The following is a 24,160-nucleotide window of genomic DNA, read 5'->3' as shown; positions in this document are numbered from 1 at the left end:
TATCTTTTAATGCCTAGATCTTTTAATGTATGTCATGCTTACCAGAAACAGTTCACCCCCTCATTAAATCTAGGTAATACTTCTTTTGCTTAAAAGAATGGATTTACATGTAATGCTTATTTTAAATTATTTTTATTTCTCTTCCCCTTCATATATAGCTCCACATTTAGCATAGTTTTACTCCTAAGAATTTTAAGAACACTGAGTATGAAATGCTAAACAGGAACAGATGGCAACTTGCAGGTTGTTTGCTCTGTTAAGTGGGTCTATAGCATTTACACCCATTTAGATAATGAAATATAAGTGTTACTAACCAGAAGGATGTATGAAATGTTACACTTGGCATTAATGCTGTATTTAATGTGAGCATTTATACTCCATAGGAAAGAGCCTTTTAAAAAACTGAAGTCGGATGCCAGGTTCAGTTTTCTGGTATACCAATATCAATTAAAATTGAAGCTTTCAATATACTGATTTTTAAATGGTTGCATTTGTTCATAACTTGCTACTTCTAAACACACTGATACAAACTAGGAATTGAGTTTCTTAAATTCCTGCAACAGCTTTTAAAAGAAGTTACTACTTTTTTTGTTGAAGCATTGACTTTCACTGTGTTATCATTGTGCCAGGTGAGATCTCATGTTTCTAATACTTACAATAGCTTCCCCTTAACTTTTATCCCTTCCTGATTTTCAACCAGCTGCTACCTAAGCTCAGTTTCAGCTTACCTACTAAAACCCTAATGCTTCCTCTATTTCCACAATAGCTGTAATACATCTGTATCAAAGTAATACTTACAGCTACTTTGTAAACAACACATTTCCATCATTTCCAGTGTTGAAGGTATCAATAGGATACATCCAGGAGCAGTCCAGTAAACCGATGAATTTGAACCATTGCAGCAACGAGTCCAAACAAGTGCAGCAACAATCCAGAAAGAGAAACAGGGGCAGTGTGAGGAGAGAAGGAAAAGGAAAGAAAAAGTTACTTACATTTGACCAAAGTTACCCACAATACTTTCCATCTAGTATGCTTAGCATACAGTGTTTTATGTAATCTTTGTTTTATATAACAGCTTCATTTCATGATAATACACTACATGACCTGCACGCCATTTAATGATCAATATAGGCAGTTATTCAACAGTTGTTTTTACTGTAGTATTCAGTGTGCTTTTTGTTTACCATATGCTATCTGAACCTGTAATAGGTTCAAGGGTATTTATTGTCTTCAGAGGTGTTCACCAGAACATGTAATCTCATTTCCCCACACTACTGCACAATATTTTTATTTTAGAGTGGAAAGGTACAAAGATCACAGCTATCATCATCATAAATGCATCTCAGGATTTTGCATTTCTATGTCACTTTATACATTCAGGGAACAGTGTCAATTCACTTCATTTGCAATACTGACCACTGGAGCACTGCTGCAAATTTGGGCATAACTGACATGGTTAACAGCCAAAAAAAAACCAGAACAAATTACAGGGCGCAAGTCAAGTGTCTGTTCAGCATCACCTAACTGCGGATGACAAGAGACCTATGCTAGTTCACCAACATGGCACTTAAAATACTTTAACTACAAACCCATATCACAAAGACCCTTTAAATTTCTGGTTTTCACTAAACATCTTCCCATATTTGAGTATTTCAAGACACCCACACAAAAAAGAGGAGAAAAAAAAATATCTCAGTACCACGTTCTAGGCCAGCAGTCTAGCTTGTGCACTTTAAAAGCATTTGATTGATTTGTCTTCCATGCACTCGTACACTTTTCTTAGCATCACGTAAACAGAGCATCCACAAAAGCCCCCGTAGCAAGGACTCCCTCTGATTACCTGTACATTGTTAAAGGGAGGACTCCATAATTTCAAAATCCCCACCTGTTGGCTTAACTGCTGCACAGTACTACCTGTGTTGGAAAACAGCCTTAATAATCTAGCATACTTCATTGAGAAGCAACCATTTCATGCCTCTGATTGTGTCTGCTGCTCTTCCATATCACTCTTCTAGTTCTGTACTCTTCTGGAGAGGCCAGGGTGAGAGCTACATAGAGTATCCAAGAGGCAAAACAGTCACAGATCCACAGTCTGATCATGTTGTATCTCTTATTCTCTGACCCTTTCTTACTGATTCCCAACATGCAATTTTCTTTTTTGACTACTTCCAAGTACTGAGCTGACAATATTGTGAACTGTACACAGGCCCAAGACCTTGTTCCTGAGCTTTAACAGATGTTCACAGCTTACCACTGAGCATACAGCACGAAAGCAGTCTGCGTGTGTATCACTTTACATTCACCTACACTGCATTTCAGCTATCATTTTATATCAAGTCTTCCAACATTTTTAAGTCTCTGTAGTTGTTCATCATCTCTGCTCTAAGTTAGCACAAAGGCAAGCCATACATACAATTATAAGTTTGGCCTTAGCTGACTTCTGATGCATCCACTCTGTGCACTCAATGTTACTTCAGTGTATGCCTCCCCCAAGCAAAATCTCAAAGCCCACATAAACCAGCTGCAGAGCTGGTGGTTTTAGATCCATCATCTGAACCGATGGATTAAGAGCAAGCAGCAAGCTGCTGTAACTATGCAAATGAGCAAAAAGAGAGAAAGGAGGCACCATCAGTGGCTTTCCAAGGAGTTTTAAGGAAGAACACTGACAATCAAAATATCCTCCTTTCCTTGTTTTCCATCAAGTCTATCATCTTTGTTATTGCCCAATCACCAGAATTTATATCTCTCCTTTATTCCGTGCTGACTGTGTCCTGGAATGATAAATCTAAAGTCATTCTTCAGGTACTACCACGTGGGTCAAAAGATGACAGTCTCTGACATAATAAGGTTCATTGCCTGACAAAAGAGCATACCTTATCCCTCTGATCAAGAGGGGATGCAAGTCCGAGGTGAGCTAAAGCCATTTTTTACCTTTACTACATGGAACTTGAGAGCTCAGCTCACACTCTACACAGCAAAATACAGCTGCTCTGCACTGGTAGTAACCAGCAGCCTGTTACATGATGGTATGAAAACTCTTCAAGGATTTATGACCTAGCCAAACTAGCAGCAAATATTAACTAAGACAGCAGGAGAGGAAAAAAAGACAAAACAGAAAAGCAGTTTGACATGGGGGGAGTCACTGTCCTTTCCAATCAAAGCTGGCTTTGGAGCTTCTCAAAGTTATTCGAAGAGAGAGAAACACAATCCTTTTTTTCCCTAGTGACCTTCTATGAACGATTATTTCAAAAAGCTTCCAGAAGCATCACAGAAAACCCAAGAATTGTTGAAATCTGACCACAACTATAAGCAACATAAAACAGTCTTAGAAAGGGCACAGATACCCATTGCATTAGGCATGCGATAGTGATGTTACTTGTCATTGACCATGAAAATAAAAGGCGATCATTTTTAACTTATTTCACACATTTGGAACAGGGAGCACATTCCGAACATGGTATTTTTTCTACAACTTACATTTGCTATGGAGTCAATTGGTTCTTCTAAGATATCTACACATAGGGCAAGTTTCCTTTAAACACAGTTTACTTTGAAAAGATGTCAGAGCCACCAAAACATAAGAATTTGCACCTGCTCTAACACTGATTTCAATAAAGCTAAAACCATCTTCAGAACTTTTAGCTAATTTCTGCAAAGTCTTTAGCCACAGTATTTCTATTCCATTTCCTACCACCATGCTATGAGTAAGATCAGTTTAGTAATTTCTAGTTCTACATAGAAAGACTAGTCTATAAAACACTGTGTACTTACATTTCTTCCAACATACCTGATGTGGTAACTTTTTATTTTCTTCTTTCTAACAGTGCTAGTTGTTTAAAGTCTCCACACCAGTATCTAGAAGCCTCCAAAACCTGCAAGAAGGCCTAGGGATTCACATCTTCAAAATCCCTAAAAGCTTTCTAAAGTTTAACAAAGTCTGCATTTTTTCCAACTGTCAATATGGAAGCAATACATAAAACATATAGCTAATACATATCCCTGTCTTGTCCTGCCACATCCCAGAGGCAGAGACCAACTGCATATGTCTTGCAACTGACAGTTTTTATTACTGCTTCTTAAAATCAGAGCTTTAGGTAGCAGTGTTTAGTGTAGTAATGCTTCTACAAGCCCTGAGCACTTGTTAATGTAATAGATGGTACCTTAACTTAGAGGTTTTTTCTCCAAAAACACTAAGATATAGGCAATCCATATTAAAAAAAACTCACCTGAATTTAAAAAGTATGGAAATAACAATATAAAAGGGGGAAACTCATCAACTCTAGCTGTAAAGTTAAACTTATGCTGAACATCTATGAACGTTTTTGTCCTTTCAGTATCCAAAGTAAAGTGAAAACATCTGTTGGGTCAGTAGCATCTGCTGTAATCTCCATGGTAGAAGTCTAGTACTCATGGAAAGGAAATCAGCACTTTTACTCCCTCAAACAGGCATCAACTGCAGACAGCAGAAACCTATTAAAAGCCTTCTTTTATAATAAGACAGCTTGGCTTCGAAGTGTGAACCTAGGGTCTTGCCTACACCTTTTGATGCATAAGCACAATGATTTCTCTCCCTCTCTAGGAGCAAGCTGATTAAGTTGATAATCAGTAACTTCAGTCACTGATCCAGTGAATGCACTTTCAATTTAACTGTTCCTCAAAATCTCACTGGGCACAGTGAGTATAAGTGAAGAGTGAGCTTTAGACTCTCTCTTTTTCTGTGCCAGACACTATCACCTGGTTTATTAAAAGATAGTGCTGAAACACATGTGAGGTCTAAGAGCAAGAGAGTTCTACAAGAAGGATTCTGCACTGTAAAGATCAGAAGAGCAGACAGAATGGTCCATCTGTTGAGCTACAGGCAGCATGTCCAGAAGGAAAGCAGAAAACTCTGAAGAAAAACAAAGGGGAGGTAGCAGGCACACAAGTAAACGTTAACTTGCCTGTTAAGACATTTGCCAGCCTTCAGAGGCAGCATACAGCATACAAGGGCATGCCTGACCAAACTGTGCACAGACTGCAGCAGCTGTAGCGAACAGTTAGTGCTGCAGTTCTTACAGCAGCCAAAGAAGTGCAAGAAAACAGACAACTACAGGAAAATTAACTAGGAAAATGAACTCAGTTAACTATTTAGAAAAACAAAACTAATTATAGATTGATGAGGGCAGGAAAGAAAGGGCAGGGGGTGGGGGGAGGGAGTTCTCAAACTACAAATACAGGCCTGTATAACTACAATATACAATATTAAAAGTTCTACCCATGTTGACTCCACAAAACATTCAGGCCAGCCACACATATTGACAGTTTCTATGTAACAGTTCATCCTTCACTAGAATTAGCTAGACAACTAATTCCTTGAAGAGAAAGTAAACCTTATTCGTGCATTTTAAAGACAATTTCAAAGTACAAGAATACAGTTTTAAAGCTGCTTCTTCTTTTTTGTACATTTTCCCCTTTATTCTGGCTTTAAAAGCAGCCTTGGTCTGCCTGCAGAAAGCAGTGCGCACACCACCATCACATAGCAACTTGCACCAAACTGAAATGACCAACTCGAAATCAAATTTGACAGTAAAGTGACTGATTACCTTCCACTCCATAAAGTAGGGGTCAAAATAACTACAGCAAGAAATGGCACAGGAGAGAAGAAAGCTTACAGAAAGAGGTCACCAAAACAGCAGCTGGGGAACTAGTGTCAGGAACAGCAGCAGATCAAGCATCAACCACATATCACTTGGTGTGTCTATCACCACTTTTAACCTTCCTTCCTAACTCCTCCTCCTCAGTTTTGCTATCATTGAATGTTTATTCCAATACAAGTACTGAACCAAGGGTTGAAGATGAAAGATGCAAAGGAAAAATATTTTGAAAAAAGCAAGATTCCTGGATACAAAACCTCCAGGGGAAAGAAAAAAAAAAAGCCAAACAAAATAAAAAAGTATCTGTACTCCATATTTAACATGACTCTTGTCTGTCTAGTTTGTGGAAGTTTCCCAAAGAGATGTAAAGAAAAGATTTAAGAAGAATTAAAAGAAGAAAAAAAAAAACAAACCTTGTTGGAACTTTCAGGCAGTTTTCTCTCGCACTACTTTTTTTAAGCCATTTTTAAGGAAACAAATTCTCTACTAAGTAGGTTAGTGCCTCAACCTGGAGACCATTTCAAGAGTCTTACTTAGCACTGGAAACATAGTAGAAAGAAGCAACAAAGCATAGTAAGTGTTAAGACACATTAAAGTACCATGCTGTAATGTATTATTTAGTTCCTTTTCCATTTCCTTTGAATCTAAGTTACTGTTGAGCATTTTTCAGTTCCTTCAGGTTCACATTAACATTGCATTTTCCTTCAAAATTTGCATACAGATTGGCCAGTTAACACAAAGACTTAGCAGGTGGTGATAAATTACAGTTTATAGGTTTAGACCCACTAAAAAAAAAAAACCAAACACAAACAAAAAAACAAATGATTCCCTCCCTCTCCCACCCCAAGTCTCTGGGTAAAGCAGCAGCAACAGTAAGGGCATCTTAATCTGCCCAAGCACAGAACTTAATTTTTCAGGAAGAGTAGATTCCTGCAATCCAACTGGCAGTGTTTCAACCAAGGGTGTCTGAAAAAGGCATTTGCAGGTGTCCACTCTGCGCTCCCTTCTGTTCTATGCCTTGGATACCAACAGAAGTGACCTCCCCAGTAGTGTACTCCATTCTCCTCATCAAGCAGCTGTAAGGATGGCAATACATAAAATAGTATTGTTACATTTCTAGCCTAAAGGGCTACTGTCAGATCTAGTAAAATTTCTTGAACACGTAGGTGCAGAAATGCTAATGAGAGGTGAATCACTCATGCAGAAATACTCATGTATGTTCAACATGCTCTAAGTGAAGTGTGTTCTCCTTAAAAATCATGATAGAAATTAGAGTATTTCATCTCTGGTGCTTCTGTTAACATGAGGAATTCTCATTTAAATTGAGTGAAGGGCTTTTACCATACACTTCTGTATGGTGGATGCAACTTGTTCCCATATGGAAGCCATCTGTTTTCTCTCTCTTTCCTATACTAGTTTCTATGCTGAACACCTCAAGATCTGACTTATAGAAGCCTTCAGAAGCCCTGTAGGTTTCACCAAGAAAGACATTTTGAGCTAAAATTTTAAGAGACATGTCCCACTCACTTGCCTTTTAAGGTTTATTGTATTTTTGTGCTGTAGCAAACTAGCACCCCAGAACATGAAACCCACATACTTCTGAAAGCACTGATCCTTTTGTCTCAGACAAGCAATTTCTTTGGAAAAATTAAAATATATCTTGAGACTATCATTAACAAGCTATTACCAACTAATCATTTAAAACACATTTTTATGAAAAAAAGCACAGTGGTAGTTCAAAGTTAAATTACTGTATTTTTAATCACTTGAAGCAGGTTAGGTATTTTTCCACAGCATTCATTTCCCCCCATGACAGCATATTTTAACGACACTAGAAGACAGAAGTTAGACTTTTAATTATCAACTGAATTTTCAGGATACCCTGAAATCATGTTTATTTTTGTGTTTCAATAATTCTACTACAAGGTCCATCAAACACTACCAGGAGAGGTCCTTAACAATATTATTAAATCACTTAGAGGATTTTACTTTTTAACTATTTCCACACTGTCTGAGGAGTTTTGTATTTATAATATAAAGAACTCTAATGAGACCAAGAAGATTAAAAAAGAGACACAGGTGCTATTTTAAAGAATTAGGCCAACTAATAAAAATATCTCCATTTAACTTAGATGTTTTGAAACACAGCTGGCTGGCTGCATTGTTTTTAATTGTCCTTATTTTTAAGCTAGAGAGATAATACAGAAAGATAACTCGCCTTATAATTACTGCGTAAGGAAGACAGTAAGTAAAACTTAAGAGTGTTTCCCTGCAGGTTGCAATGGCAACTGATACAAAGAATGGTCCATACTGATAAAGAAATGCATCATCTGGGTTTAATATTAAGACCATTATAATGTACAGTTGGTATATTTACCACTCATCTGTAGTATAAGTTGGGAGTTAGAAACCCTGAGTTCTGATTTCATTTATTCCATGTCAAGGAATTAATTTTTAACTTGGCATTTACTGCCTACATTTTTCAAAGAGGAAGGCAACCTATTTGAGAGCATCCAGACACCAGTGGTCTAATTGACTTGGATGAGAAAACTAAAGACTGTGAGGTCTGAAGCCACAGCTCAGTAGCAAACCATCCCATTGATCAACAGCACCCAATCTGTTGGTTTCTCAACTTCCCCAGTACTTTTGGGTTTTGTATTAGTAATGAGGCTAGCTGTGAAGAGCATGCATTACATGGTCCAACATGTATACCAGCAGAGCAGCTATCCTGCATGATCAGCCCTGCTAAATTTTAGCGTGGGAGTTAAATCCTCTCCATACCTTTCTGCCACACCAGAGTACTTGATGGCCAAGATTCACAGCCAGAAACACAATTCAAAAGAACAGGAAACCCAGGATAGTTGTTGCTACCCACAGTAACAAAGAACTGAACATACTGAAAAAGAGTTGCCTTTACCTAAAGGGATATTGGATGCCTTGCAGGCATATTGCTAGGCAAGAAGCCACAGACATAAAGCTAGGGCCAAGTGAAATTCATTCAGTGACAAGGTTAGAGGCCATTCACTGAACATTTCTTTGGAGAAGCTGTGTCTTAACTGCTTCCAAGGTCTTCTCCAAAGCCAACTCTTGCACACATTTGGACAAAAAAGATTTCAGTGTCCCTTCATTACTGAGGTATTAACATTCAAATAACTTAACTTGGTCTGCATAAAATACTGAGTGCTGGTACAATTTTGAACTCGCGTGCTGAAAAGTTCAACTGTTTAAGGATTCAGAACACAATAAATCTTACAGACCTTTTATAGAGGCCCTGTTAAACACCTAAAAAGGAACAAACACCAACCAGCTCAAAAATTAACTTGCTAATTAAAGTTGAAACTGCTAGTAAGGAAAAAACTCCCTGCTGAAATTCCCAGCTTTCCTTGCCAAATTTTTATCAGATGGGGGCTCATTACCCCTACCCTTCTCCTCCTTTCAGGCATCTAGCCTTCAGTAGTGTTTTGAACCTGTAACATTAAGACATTTTTCCTTTAACTGATTAAAAAGGAGATTCCTTTTATTCACAATCCACAACTTTACAACATCTGAAAAAAGACTGAACAATCATATCCTCTAGTTTTTGCCCCAGTCTCTGAGGTCTTGTTCCCCATTGCTTTAGCCTGTCACTTAACAAACTGCAGGTTCCTTGCACTGCTCTGAAAACTTCCAGGTTTGCAGATGCCCACAGAATTGCAAATAAGAGCACTGAAGGTCAATACTTGGCACAGCGGAACAGCAGGAGATGATCATGAACTTCAGTAACTAATACTGCAGCAGTCTGTAAGCAGCTCTCCTGTAAGTTCTCCCTCAACTAAGTGCTAAAAAATAATAAAGAACACAGAGGAAGGCAACAGGATTGCTCCCCTTTACCCATCATCAAGAGATTACTCAGACCTTGATTTCCCACCATCTGGCAAAGCCTCCCAAGAGGAAGCTCATTTAATCTTGAATCTCTTGGTTTGTTAGTATACCTTTACTAGCTACAATTAGGAAGTGTTTGTTTCCAGAAAACGGGGTGGAAAGAACAGTGGAAATAAGAAGATGGGTTTCTTCGCCTCATTCTACGTTGGAAATTTTCACTGTCCCAAACTTGAAAGCATTCAACTACATCTAAGCCAGCATCTGGAACTCAGATTTTGAGTCATATACTCTGAGTTTTGCATTCTCGTTTTGAAAAGCTACAGTGAGTCTTCGTAAGACTGCACAGCCAGAAAAATGTCTGCTGTCAGAAAGCTTCCAGAAAGATTACATTTCTCCAACAACAGCTTTCAATGCTTCACAACTGCTTTGTTTTTGACAAGAAGTCAGCTAAAACTGTTATCTTATCTTACTGAAGATATCATCACAGTTCGGATCTGGTCAGGACTACAAGACCCTCTGCACTGCCAGACTTCTGCAGCCATCATTAGACAGGGCTTTAGTTTTGCACATCACTCAAAGTCCAAATGCTAATATTAGTATTACCACAAACATCACAGGTAATGATGCAACAGCAGATAAAAAAGGGCAAGTCACCTCACCCATTTAGTGCTCAAGGAGTAAATGATAGCAGCTGAAACAAGAGCCATTAAACTTTGCCCACCCATGTTTAATCTCAGCTAAGTCACCAGCTCAGCACCAAGGGGAGAGTACTACCTTCTTAACCACTAGCATTGATTCCTCCAACAGGATACGGTTTTCCTCTTTCCCTATCTTAACCACTGGTACAGTGGAAATAAACAAGTTGTACAACTAGATCAGCTACCACGTATCTCTGCTGCCTTGGGCACACTACCACAACTTTCAGCCTACGTTAAGACTCAGTGCTTGGGTGGGAACAGAAAACCAAACTCGCTTCTCTGCAGCAGTGCCATGTTACACTAGCCTAAAACAGGCATTAAACCAAGATCACAGCTACCTGCCTACTGCCAAAATGGTAGGTTGAAGTTCCATGTCTTGCCTAGAGCATGCCTGCATTTATTTTTTCATGCTAACACTTCTGTGATCCCAGAATATGAAAGGTTCAGGGAGCTCAATTGATAGAAAGAAAAATAATCTTGAGGAAGAAAAAACAGGCAGTTCCTGTGAGTTGAGCTCTATGAACTGACTCACTGTTGGGTCAAAGAGGCACTGCTGCAAGGGTGGGGAGAGCAGCAGAATTGCCTCCTTTCAAGCAGCTGGCCAACAGATTCACCCAGCAACTGTACCATTGCGGATGAGCTTAGGCTTCCCTCCTATTAGTTCTGGTAAGTGTACAGCTAGGGAACAAGCCAGATCAGCTCACATATCCAGCTGAAAACTACTCTACCAGAAGGTTAACTTTCCGTTACATCAGCAAGCTCATCTAATCACACCAGTATATGAACATTAGAGGTAACACAAAGGACAAGAGAAAAACACACATTCAAGACAGTGTTTTTCAGCTGCAGTCCAGTTATACTAGCATAAGCTATGAAATCACATGATAAGGTTCTCAAAGAACAAAAAGGAAAGCAGAGGATACTGTTTGAAAATACTAAAAATACTAAATTTGGGCATACTAAAATTTCCTGCAAACTGTGAAAGAATTACACATACATGAGATTAAAACACTCCAACTGGCCAACACTGGACAAGGTTTGATTTAAGCTTTATGTTAACATTAACTTAAGCATTCTTGGCAATTTTGACCACCTCACTCAGTCAAGTTTCATTTTATTTGAAGTTGAACTTGAATCATTACATGAATGGTCTTTTAATGTATGAGATATAAAAAGAGGTGATATTTCTTACATTATTCTTCTAATAATCTGCCTGCCTATAATACAGTGATAACCACTGGCACCGGTACCAACATTCATGCCATCTTACATTTTTCTCAGCATCAACTGCAATGACCTACAATACTTTTTCAGACAAATGTCACACCAGAAATTCTGCCATCAATGACTTCAGCTGCCTTTCTGAAAGGTCTCTTTGTAATAACATTACTGTATGATAGACTGATTTCTACATATAAGAAGACTATTTTGATTGGAATTTGATAAACTGCTACTTTGTAGCTCAAAACTCACCAACAACATTGAAGAGCATGCCTTGCGTATCTAGTTTGCATTTCTCTTTTTCTGGTCATTGTTCCTGTCATGCTTTACCCCAAAGGACTGGAAAAAGCTTAGTATGTGATATTCTCTCCTTTGAGAGCATGCTTCTAAGACCACTGTCACCCCTTGGACTTTTCTGTGGTCAAATGAAAGACAAGTCTAAAGTCAATTTCTTTTTTTCTTCAGGTCTCACATCTTTTGTATGATGCAATCTTTCCATTTAAAAAGCTCTATTTTAAAAAATGCTGACACCAAAACTAGGTGCTGTATCTTAATATTGATTCCCCTAAAGCTACAGTGGGTCAAAGGAGGGAGAAATCTCCCTAATGTTTTAATCAAGCCTCCCCCTGCTTCTAAGTCCTAACATTTTTACTATTCAGGTTAAAAAAACCCAAACAAAAAGCACACAACCATTAAGTGTAAAATGGGAAAAAAAGCAATTAAAAAACCTACATCTTGAGATGTGATTTTCAATATTGACAAAAAAAAATTTCTAAATCTTCTGTGCTACTAAGAAATAATTCAGTCCTATTTTAGAATTCAGAACTATTTATTTTATTTTAGTTGCTTAAGTGGTTCTGAATGTAACACCCATAGTGTTATTGTTCTGTAACACTACTTCCAAAATTATTTGCAAATGCATTCTGAACTATCATTGCGTTAAATGATAGAAATCTGGCATGAAAATGGCCACACAAAGAGCCATTTGAAAATAAGATACAGAGCTAGAGCAGCTGAAGAAGAGATTCCTCGTAAGTGGCTTTAAGAAGGGCTACCAGGCAGTGCAGCAGCACTGCCAGTCCAGACACTGAAGTTGGCTCACGACTGTCAGGTTTCTGCAAGACATTTAGAAGCACGGAACAGCACTGATGCACAAGAAGCAGAAGTAAGATTAAGTGGCTTTTGTGGGAAGGAAGTCCAGGATGTACATAAGAACAAGGTTTAGTCAGGCGTGTGTTTTACATACCTCTAGTTCAAACTCTGTCATAAGGCAAGTGGATACATATTGTCTTCTGAAGCACTTATGAGCCTACTGGTTACTTTTTGATTTTTAATGTAACATGAAGAACATCATAACTTACACAGCCATGCTCATGCAGTGCAGCAAATAGCTGGTTTTGCAGGGCAGCTGCATTAAACTAAAGCAGAAGGCAAAACTGTAAGTTATGTAAGTAAATATTGATTTGATTCTTTCCTCTGAAAAAAAAAAACCCCACCAAACCAAAAAAAAAAATCAAAACACCAACCACAAATAGAAAAGAGCTACCCAATGACTTTACAGAGCTATCACGATGTGACTTTTAAACCAGGCTGGAAAAAAGTTCAGTTTGACTCATCCTTGACATAAATGAAACTCACTCTGGCAAGGTGAGCAGAAAGTCACTGGTTTCTGTGAACTGAGATTCTAGCCCTTGCAGTTGAGAAATGTCTTCACCTATGCCACCATCCCCACCTCAGCAAGACATCTACCTATAAACATCGGTTCAAGACATTCAAACTCTCCTAGGGAATAGTTTGTGACCACCTACAGTTTAACACTACCCCAAATATGAATTACTAATTTAAACGAGACTTAACTAAACTACTTAAATGGTGACTAAATGCCATTCTAATTACAGAGAACACATTTGCAATTAACTAATTTCAGGAGCTAGAGCACCAACTTACAGAAAACAGAACGTCGCTCATACATACGCATCTCTGGTCTAGACAGGTTAAGTGAATAGTCTGGCAATAAATTAAAGCTAAAAATGTATGTCACACTACAGTTCTGAGTAGAAACCTCTCTCCTACACCTTCTCCGAGGCAAATTCTCCTTCACTGACTTTGTGTTTAAAATAAGGTTTTGAATCTGTAGCCATTGTACTTTATAACTATTTGTTGCCTTAATGGGTATTTTAAGATAGTATTAAAAACACCACCACAGCAGCATTGAGCTACTAGAACTGAAGAAAATAAAGTACAAGAAGTATGAACCTGACCCATGGAAGAGAGTAATGAAAGACCACTAAGTTGACAGCCAGTTAAAAAAAGAAGATAGTTCTACTGTGCACGTTTAGACATTTTTATGCAAAAAGATATTGTATTCTAGCTTACAAAGACAAATCTAATCCTTTATTCCTGCGTAAGATAAACAAACAAGTTTTTATCCATATATACACAAACACGCATTTGTTTGTGACACTGAGTATACATCTGAAGCACCATTTTAACTGAGACTAGTCGCTTGTCCTTGTGGGTAAACTGAAGGAAATGCTGTTACTATCAGCACACAGACTGATATGCACAGTCCTGGGTGCATTTGCTTCAATTTCAGAATGACTAAGTAGCAACCCTTTCTTCTTCCATAGTAGCAAATGCAGAACAGGTAGGTGATGTTCTTGCATTTCAATTCAGGTTTCAACACAGACAAGGCAGTAATTGACCTTTGAAGCAATGGCTTTTTGAAACCTGCTCTTCTAAGTAAAATTTCTGTTCATTGCTTTTTGTTATTCACCTGTCAGCTTAAAAAAAAAAAATAAATGCAGTCATCCAAATCCAGGACAAAACAATGCTCTTATGTTCACAAGTCACCAACCAAAGATGCTAGTAATCTCACAGAGCAAACAAGACACAAACATTACAAACTAAGCAGGTATCAAGTGAAAGATGTTAAACACTACACAAAAACACATCTTCCCCAATTTCCTAACACTTCAGCAGGCAAAAACTTTAAAATATATGTAGACAGAATTACAAAGGAGAAATACTTTACAATAATATTAGTTTGATATCTCAGTGGAAGTTCTGGTCAGAAATTAAGTTATCACTTAGCACTGAAAAGCTACTACTACAACAAAATCTTGCACAAGAAGGTATGGTCTACCTTTTAGCCAAGATATACAGCAGTGGTCCATCTAACTTTCATGGGAGCTGAGCCTGCATATTCTCACAAGCTGACTTTTTTTTGGTCCCGATATTAAGACAGTTCATAGGTATTTCTACATACAGAAACGTTTCTTTTACTGAACATAACCTAAAGCCACTGTCAGTCAGAGGGAGGCTCCAACAGCCAAGAAAAAACATTCAGCGAATGGGTACTTCTGACAGTCTTCTGTTCACTGATTTTTCATCTGCAGGAGGCGGCACACAAATGGCACACAGAAGATTCTTGAACGTTGTCTTTGCACATAACTGGTTCAGTGTGAAGTCAACAACTTCACGCTAAAATAAGTTTAGCTGCTTTTCCTTAAGTTGCCCATTAAAAAACTTTGTACATAATCACGCCTTTTCCCAGTCACCCTTCTGAAACACTAAGCAATCCTCCAATTTATTCTGCAGGACTGGCTGGCTAAACGAGGGGAGCACACAGAAACTGCTCATAAAGCATTTCATACAGACTTCCGGGGCAGTCGCTCGTAAATTGTAATTTTTAATTTTTTTTTTTTTTTTTCCCGTTTTGGTTTGAGAACGACCGGCTGAGGGCCTGGCACCGCTGCAGAGGCAAGAGTCGGCCGGGGCAGCGCGAGGAGGGGGGAAGGCACGGACCGGGCCCCCCCGCGGAGGCGGCGACCAGCCCCGCGCACGCCAAATAAAAGCCAGACCCGAACGGCATAAAGCCCTCCGAAAAAGCCCTCAGGGATAAAAAAAAAAAAAAAAAAAAAGACAGCTACGGAGGCGGGCAGGCGGCTGGCTGGGAAGGGTGCCCTCGGCCCTCTCCCGCTGCCACACACGCACCCACCTCCCTCCTCTTTCTCCTTCCTCCTCCTCCTCCTCCTCCCCCCGCCGCCGTGATTTCAGTCCCACCCGCTCCTCTCCCGCATATTTGAAAGCTGCTTTAATTCCTGCAGCGAATTCCTCCCTCCCAAATTTGGGCGCAAAAGGAGAAAAGGGGAGGAGGGACGGGGGGGGGGGGGGAAGGGGAGAAAGCGAGGGAGAAGAAATATCTCCGGCATTTTCGCCGCCTGGCTCCCCGGCTCGGCGCAGGCATTATACAATTTCGGCGAGGCAGGAAGTGAATGCGGGGGGGGGGCAGGCGGCGGCGAGGGGCGCTGGAGCCGCATCTGAGGAGGAGGAAGGTGGGGGACAGCGAGAGGGACAGGGGGCCCCGCGGCGGGGCCGCCGTTCCGCCCGGCAGCCGGTCCCCGCCAGCGGGATGGGGGTTCTCGGAGGTGCCCGCTGTCCCGTTCTCCCCCCCACACCCGCTCCTCCCGGGTTGCCTCCCAGCCCACCCATCATGGAGACCCCACGGCCGCAGGCTTCCGCCTCGGACTGTCAACGGCCCTCCCGCGCCTCGGCCCCGGGCTGGAGACTCACCCATGGCGCTGGCCGGCGGCGGTGGTGCCTCTGCCGCTTGCTGACGCTGGGCTCCGGCTGGCTGCCCTCCCCTCCCTCCCTCCCTCCCTCAGCCGCCGCGGCACCGAGCGGGCCGCCCCCTCCTCCCCGCGCGCCTCCCGCCAGCCAAACCGGCGACCGCCGCGGCGATTCTCCAACGCCCCCTACGCCGATTCCGTCGAGGGGCCGCGGCTCTTCCGCACAGCGCCTACGCGCGCCCGCTCTGCTGGCCAGACGGACTTAGCGGCTCGGCTCCGCTCCACCCCGCTGCCGCCGCCTGCTGCTCCTCCTCCTTCTGCCTCGCCGCCTCCGCCCCGCTCTCCACACACTCGCTCCCTGCCCGCTTCCCCGGGCACGCAGCGGCGGTGGCTTCCGGCTCGGCCCCCCCGCTCGGCGTGGGGCTCGCCGCGGTTCCCACGTCTTTACCCCCGCCACTCCCCGCCCAGCCCAGCCCAGCCCGGGATCTGACTTATTTTCTCCCGCTCCGTAGCGGAGAAAAAAAGGACCGCTCGGCGGCCATTTTGAAACCGGGCACACTCAGGAGCGCGAAAGCCCCACAGCGGCCGCCGGGGCTTTGCCCGAAACAAAGATGGCCGCCGACTTCGATGGGCTGAACGAGGCGGCTGCAACGCCCTTCCTTTCTGCGGGGCTATTCTCGGAACATCGCTAGACCTACGCGCCTTGCGGATCCCAATGAACGCTACGGCGCTTTACGCTCCCTCCGCCCGCCCTCTCACACAGTTGGCGTGCGAGAGGCCGGCAGGACAGGGGGACTGGGGCCCAGCGGCAGGCCCTGGGCCGCCTTTAGTCTGGGGGCGCTGAGGCGAGGGCCCGCCAGCCGCCCTTGTCCCCAGGGAGCGCTCGGGCTGCAGCACTGCGGCAGGCAGTCAGGCATCCGTCCCTCTGCCTCCCCCCTACGCCCGGCTGAGCGGGCCCCGGGTGGACGCCGGGCTCTCCCCGCGCCGCGGCTCTGGCGTGCCCGCCCCCGAACGAGGCGTTTGGGTTCCGTTCAAAACCGCTGCCTCATTCACGGAGCCGCTGCCCGCCGCGGGTGCCGGCCTCCGCGGCCAAGACGCCAGTCCGCCCCCGGCAGGGCGAGGGGACCGGGCCCTTCTCCCCGCAGGACGCCCGGGACTTTCTGCCTGGCCTTCTCTGGCGAGGTGTGGGCTCTGCCGGCCAGCCGCTGCCGAGGTGGTCGTTTTCCCACCGTCAGAGTCGCAAATGGGCCCGAAGCCTGATCTTTCTTGCCATCGGCATGTGCTAATTTGGTGCCCAAGTCCCCCAATAAGGCATGAGAATTCATTTAAAAAAAAAAAAAAAAAAATTTGAACACAGCTGTTGGCAGGCGCCAGATAAAATCCTTCTAGGAGGCCCAAGAGGTGCTTCCACGCCCTGGGAATTACACGGACAAGCTTTACCATCCCCAAGATACTGAACTGGTTCCTCTGAAACGCTGCTGTGAGCCAGGGCAAACCTCTTGAGGTAAAGAAGTGACACTGGAAAACGATGGACTCCAAGAGAGGTGGAAAAATGACTTTTGCCTTTCCTATTCCAGTACAGCTCTCAACGTTGTATTTCCTTTTTATGTTTGGGACAGGTATCTTTGGAGCCTTTTAAACTCTGGAATATTTTATGCCCAAACTGAAATACTGGAGACCTGTATTTATGATGTGTGATTTGAAACCTAACATACTTTATTTTGTGTTAGGGATTTCCGAGTATGGTCTGGTCGTTGCCTTTTCTTTCACACAAGGCACAGTACACTTCCCTAGTAGGGAAAGGTACTTGGCAAACAGGGAAAAATATGTAAATTTATTGTGCCTATGATATAACTTGTTTCTGCCATTATTAAAAGTATATTTTAAGAGCTTGCCCTGGTACTAGAAGGATGAAAATAGCAACTTTCAATAATGCAGTATTTTTGTAGGTAGAGTCCTAGCAAGGCAGACAGGAGCAACAATGAAGACGCAAAGATTGTCCTTGTTTCTTACACGTTTCCATCCAATTCTTTCTTGTCTAATGTCTGATTTTCTTTTTTTGGGGTGCGTTTGATGAACAAATATGTTTTATGACAACAAGGAAAACACATCATCTTTTCAGAAAGGTATGCAGCCCTGCACAATGTGGTTCAGCACTGTTTAAGAACTGGAATTGTTACAATGTACTGTGGTTCTCGGATGCCCAAGGGAAAGAGATTTTTATTATCTTTGGTCACAGGACTGTCAAATGTTATGTCATAAATCTGTGTCTGTCACAATGGATGAGGTAAGAAATAACCTTTTTTTTCATTCTGGTTGGTTTAGGTGGTAATGTCCATGGCAATGAAATATAGCTACATTGCTTTCGTGGTTATTTGAATACCAAAAAGAGACATTTTACACCGCAGAAGTTGTTCACTGAATACAAAATATGGTCCCCACAGCTCTCCCATAAAAATACATTGTGGGAAAACAAACAATACGAATCATACTTGTTTTCTGTCTTGTAGTAAGGGCTTCAAATTGCCCAAAACCATTTACTTTTGTTTTCAGATATTCAATGTTGAGAAAATAGTATGTGACTGATGGGGATATCTTCAAAAAGGGAATGATGCTTTTTTAAGTAATTTCCTTTTAAGTAAGACATTACTTTGTGGATTGATCACTGGAAAAACAAAAGTGAGCTTGCAGCTTTGAAATCTAACTGCAAAACTGGTACAGCCTTAATGAGGAAGCAAGATGCAAGCTAGTGGGTTTTATGTGAGGTTAATGTCCTATTTTTCTGTGTTGTGAATACCGGGGGGGGGATTCTCTTTCCATACAGTAATTTACAGGGTTAGGAAGATTCTGTAAAATTCTGTTCATTTTGAGAGGAAAGAAAGCAAATGCAAATGGGTCCCTGAGGTTTGAAGAGTGCTGTGTTCTGTGTACAGTATAATAAATCCAAACTTTTCCATTCCTGTAGCAATCTGCTGTTCTTCTTTCAAAGGGAAAAGACTTCACGAAGTCTGTCACTAAACTTTAAAAAACTGAACTCAAGAAGTAAATTTCAAGACTCTTTAGATTCTATTTATTTGATTCTTTTGAAAGAAGATACAATTTTGTGACTACTTTTTGTGAAATTAATAAAAAGCTTTGCAAACTCAAATATAGAAGGCTACCTGCCATAACTCAGAACCCATCTGTGTCCTTGTCTTCAGATACAGAAACAAAACCCACTCACCTTATTTACAAAGTCTGCTAACTAGGGCTGCCACCCGGTTGGTTCCCAACCAGCCTAGCCAGTTTCAGTGTGTTCTTGCCGGTGAGACATATGAAGACTATTTTGTTTTCATTTTTTTTTAATGCAAGAAGACGTGACTCACTAGGTGAATTTGCACATAGCATTAGCTCCAGCATGGGATGTGGTGGAATTACTGCGCTTGTACCCTGTTGACTTGCTTCTGGATGGCAACTCTAATAACTCCTGGGTTTGTAGGGCACGTGGTACATCTCCAGACCGAATTGCGCTTGCTCAGTTGGTCCAATGTATGCAGCATCCTTTTGAGCTGCTGTGGAAGCGTAACAGATCTTTGCATACCAAGCAACGCCCTGCCAAAACAACCAGTTTCATTATACCAACTGGGTGAAGTCCTTAACTCCCATTCTTGTCAACAGTCTAGCTCTTGCAAGATAGGAGGCTGAGGATGCTCAACACTGAATAATAAGCGCAGTATCCTCCTTCAAACCCACCCTTAAATCTTAGCTTTGCAGTAATGCCAGCCAGCATCTGGACCACTCTTTGACCACTGCTTGTCATGCTGACCAGAAATGTCTCCTGTCCTTGTATTTTGTTGCCTCTTTGACATCTGTTGCCCTTTACATTGGATGATCTTTTTGTAAATGCTGCCATTTTGCTTTGTTTGCTAGTACAAGAAACGGCCCAACACCATGGTAATACAAATGCTAACAATAGTATGAGGCATCTGGTGTCACATCTCATTGGGCCCTGATGTCTTGTCCATCAACCCTTTCCTATTTTGAGACATACTGAGTCAGTAGGGCCACTTGTCTGAATAAAGGTTTCCAGAATCAGGCCTGTATTTGTGGCACTTTTCTGTATGCAGAGGAGGGCTGTCATGAAACAGAAAACCCTTGCAAACTCACAAGCAGCACAGTAACCAACTATACTAACTATTATTGCTGCTGCCATCACAGCTGTTGTCTTTGGCTGCCACCTACAACATTATTCTACTAATATGCAAATGAAGCAACATAAAATGTATACCTCTTGGCCCCCTTTTAAGTCTCACCATTTGCTGTTTAAAAAAATGCTCTGCAACAATAAGAGCGAGCTATATTCATCAGCAAAGGCTTATAAAATGCTGTAAAAGTTATGAACACAGGCTTCTGTTGAACAATTGCTATGGGAAAAATACAGCATCTCTTGTTTTGTAGTGTGTTTACTGTATCGTCCTGGTATACATCCATTACTTCAATTATCTAAAGAAAGAGGCTTTGATAGATTATGACCCAATGATGTGATCGTTGTGAGAGGCACACACATGCACTTATTGTTTAAGGTAGAAAATGGTTGCTTTGTGCAGTTATAGTTGTGTAGCGGGGAATATAGATCAGTAGAAGCAGGAAGGCAGCCTAACCCTTGGTCATGTACTCATACCAATAACAACTACTTCCTTAAGTGAGGTGAGACAACCTTCATGGTAGTTTCCTTCATCCTGGTGAGGGACTTGTGGCTTGGGAAACAGCAGATTTCCAGTAATGTTAAACTATTTGAAAAACGCACCATCTAATATGTTATTTGTACAACATTCACAGACGCAAGCCGGTGAGCTGACAGATTGAAAGATATGTTTCCTACGCCAAGCAGTTGGAGCCTTAAGCAAAGGGCCCTCTCGACCTTCTGCCCCTCCACTTGCAGGCAGCAGCAGCGGCTGCTCGGATGACCAGGAGCAAGGTGATTGTGTGCAGCATGCGTCCTGTAATTCCAGTTCTCCGTTTGTTTATTTGTTAATAAGTAAACCCCACTGGGGTTGGGCAGGTCTCAGTAAATCCTTAAGAGGCTTTCTATATACCCAGATGTGTAATCATTAATAACCAGTGCGGCAGCCAAACATATACTGATGAACCATTGTGTCTGAACACATAAAGGCATAAAGGGTCTGCTCATACTGCCGCCACTGCAAGAGCAGGGCCTTCGGACAGTCGGGCTTACTGCCTGTTTACATTAGCAAGTGCTTCCTAGCATAGCATAAGGTACTGCCATCACACTTTGCATATTACATTAGGAAAAAAAATACTTTGACATGTAATGCAATGTGGCATTTTATTACTTTTTTTTATTTAAGGAAAGGAGTTATGCCCTCCAAAAGAAAAATAATTTCTCTTAAAGTGAATTCATGAGCTTAAAATGTAAATGTTAGATTTTTTTTTTTAATTCCAGAAATAAAATATTATAGAGTAAATTATAGTAAAATATTACAGAATGAAAACAGATTAATTCTGTATGTGCAGTAGTCAGCTCTTTATTCTCTTCACTCATATCGGAACATTGTTTCTCCAAAGTAAAGTCAATGACGGGTACTGATAGGAAAGAACTACTGTGTACCCTGTGCCACTGCAGTCCCAGCAGTCTGGCTTTGTATTTTCCAGTTGTCCCCTTTTGATTAAAGGACACCTACATCACCCTAGGAACATTGCATCAGGCTTTGCCCTTGCAAACGCTAAAGCGATAGTATGCCTAGTACTTGACATTAGACTTGAGGTAGCAGTATGCCACATCAAGGCCTTGGGTACAAATGTTGAACAACTGAAGTGTTGCAGATTGTGCTACGTATTGGCTTTTTAATCACTTTGTCACTTTGTTCTGTTTCCTTTACCTGTGAAAATGTGACTCTAGCTTCTGACATGGTTACTGGGCTACCTACAACCCGGAGTCCTCTCCAAACTCATCCCAAAGCGACGAGTCTCTCCCTTCATACTGCAAGTCGGACCAGCCTGGACCCTGCTCCCTCTGGGTGGGCAGGTCCTGAGTCCACTGCTGCACTTACTCTTCTGACCTGCACATGACTGAGCTCCCAGATCCACCCTTTGAGGCTGCACCTGGCAATTAAATGAGTCAATTAAGCAAAATGGATTGCTTATCACAACCATCAGGAGCACAGTACTTCACAGAGGAGGACTTGAACTTCCACACCTGTCTAATATACCATACATACACATGTAACTCACCCAAGGTAGTCAGACCATCCTTCCTGTTTTTGTGACCAGCTGCTTTGTGTGAATAAAATTATTGGTGCTTCAGCACTAGAACATCCACCCTACACTTCTTGAAAGTCACTTTTCAGCTATTCAATTGCACTTCTCAATTTCAGATATTCAATGTGCTTTTGATCTTTAGGTTCCAGCCTAAAAACAGTTGTGGAACCCTTGGGCTAGAATCAATGAATACAATCTTTACAGTTCACTGCTTGGCTTTATCTCCTGCTTTTGTCAGAGGATGGCTTATTTGTACCTGTCTTTTGGACTTTGGTGATAGTTTATCTAGCGGCAGCCATTAAGCTGAACACACCTATGTATGTAGTTCCAGTTAGTCCAATAGAGCTACTCACTTGTCCCTTGCAACAAAAGGTGATATTAAACACTTACCAATAAGTAAAAAGCAAAATCAATTTTTTCTTAAGCTATGTGTAAGGACTGGTGTCTGTTTACACATGGAATTGACTGAAGCCTACTGCCACTGATGGCAGTGGGAATTTTGCAATTGGTTTTAAGGGTTATACAATCTCCTACAGTCAAATCTGTCTATTATAAAAAAAAATCCTCAAAACTGTGTTTTCTAAGAAAACCACGAACAGCTAAATTGTGAATGTAACAGCATAGAAATACCCAAAACACATTAGATTTCAATCCAGTTATTTAAGTTATAGGTGCCTAATGTGGAAAAAATTAAAAACTGAAACGTAGATCAAGGAAAACGCTGAAACTTAATTCAGATTACTTTTTCATATTTGTATTCTGAATTACATCATGCTGAACTTCTTTTTTACATAAGGAGAACAGTACTTAGTGATTTTGCCATGATGACTGAGCAATACTAGAAATAGAGCACAGTTCTGAAAGAATCTGTTATGTAGACGTTTGGGATTCATAATGGAAGATAATGGTCTTTTTAATGATGAATCCACTATATAAGCCAAGAATATTTCAAGACCTTGTTTCAAAGTAGATCCATTAGTATAACCCAGGACATACCCTCAGTCTTCCAGATAAAAGTTCTTGTATTGTTATACTAACAGAAAGTTAAGAGTGTTAGAGAGTTTTTGAAGAAATAATGTGCTTGTTACAGAGCCAAACTTCAGGCTCAGTTCTTTCAGTGTATACATTTTCAAGCAAAATACATAATCTGTGTTGGTGTAGAAAAATTAGGGTTGGGGGTTATTTGCATAATATCATTGATATGTTTTATGAAATGACAGTTTTTTCCCACTTCTGGATCATGGGGTCATTAAATGTCCTTTTTGGACTAACTAGCAGTGTGGACTCTTCCTACCCAGGATGTTCCTAAGCTCCTTGCCCACATTTCTTCTTCTCTGTTTTCCTAATGGTCTAATGTAGTGCCCAATGTTCTGTAAAAACTGTGGTTAAAACCTGTGGTTGAATATACGTGACGCATGTACTGTTTGGTTATACATTGATAGCACTTTTTGATAGCTGATCGTGTGCTATGTAGAGTGCATGGGAACACCTCTGTTATATAATAGGCTAAATAAAACCACACTTTTTTATACATGGAATGCCTGGTTGCATGACTTCATGTTTTAGGAATACATGAGTATTTGTAATGTCCATGCCTGTTTTCAGATATTACTCATCTTCACCAAAAACACTGCGATAGAAATAGTCTGTTGGACATGACACTCAGTTACAGACTAGTTGCTGTGTGTTCTTATTTCTTTGAAATACCTAGCTGAAGAATTGAATGTTACTGAAAGAGGGTTCAGTTGTGTAGAAAGCAAATATTTGCCTATGTTATCCTTCCTTAAAAAGAGTTTTGACTACTTTTATTGCAAAAAGAATCATAGTATTTGTTCTACCTGCAGCATATTATTCCATGGCTCATGCAGTTACTGTTGTGGTGATTAGTTGGTCCAAAAATTCCATTTGTTTAATTCCA

General features: G+C 41.3%; 1 protein-coding gene and 1 long non-coding RNA gene across 2 annotated transcripts in view; one reads left to right on the top strand and one right to left on the bottom strand.

The window, feature by feature from the left end:
* SEPTIN7 (septin 7) overlaps positions 1 to 16,058 on the bottom strand; it is an 88,125-nt gene extending 72,067 nt beyond the window's left edge. Inside the window, exon 1 of the mRNA XM_069809349.1 lies at positions 15,989 to 16,058. The gene's annotated coding sequence lies outside the window, so the exon portion shown is untranslated. The remainder of the gene's footprint in view (positions 1 to 15,988) is intronic.
* A 242-nt stretch (positions 16,059 to 16,300) lies between these two features.
* Positions 16,301 to 22,666, top strand: LOC138690419 (uncharacterized). Its single transcript, XR_011329254.1, has 3 exons — positions 16,301 to 18,271; positions 20,803 to 20,941; positions 21,884 to 22,666. It is a non-coding gene; the product is annotated as an uncharacterized lncRNA (long non-coding RNA).
* The last annotated feature ends 1,494 nt before the right edge of the window (positions 22,667 to 24,160 follow it).

The sequence above is a fragment of the Haliaeetus albicilla genome, chromosome 2 (genome assembly GCF_947461875.1).
Source record: "Haliaeetus albicilla chromosome 2, bHalAlb1.1, whole genome shotgun sequence".
Classification (NCBI taxonomy): Eukaryota; Metazoa; Chordata; class Aves; order Accipitriformes; family Accipitridae; genus Haliaeetus; species Haliaeetus albicilla.
The sequence above is the reverse complement of the archived record's forward strand: the minus strand, read 5'-3'. Positions and strand labels throughout refer to the sequence as shown.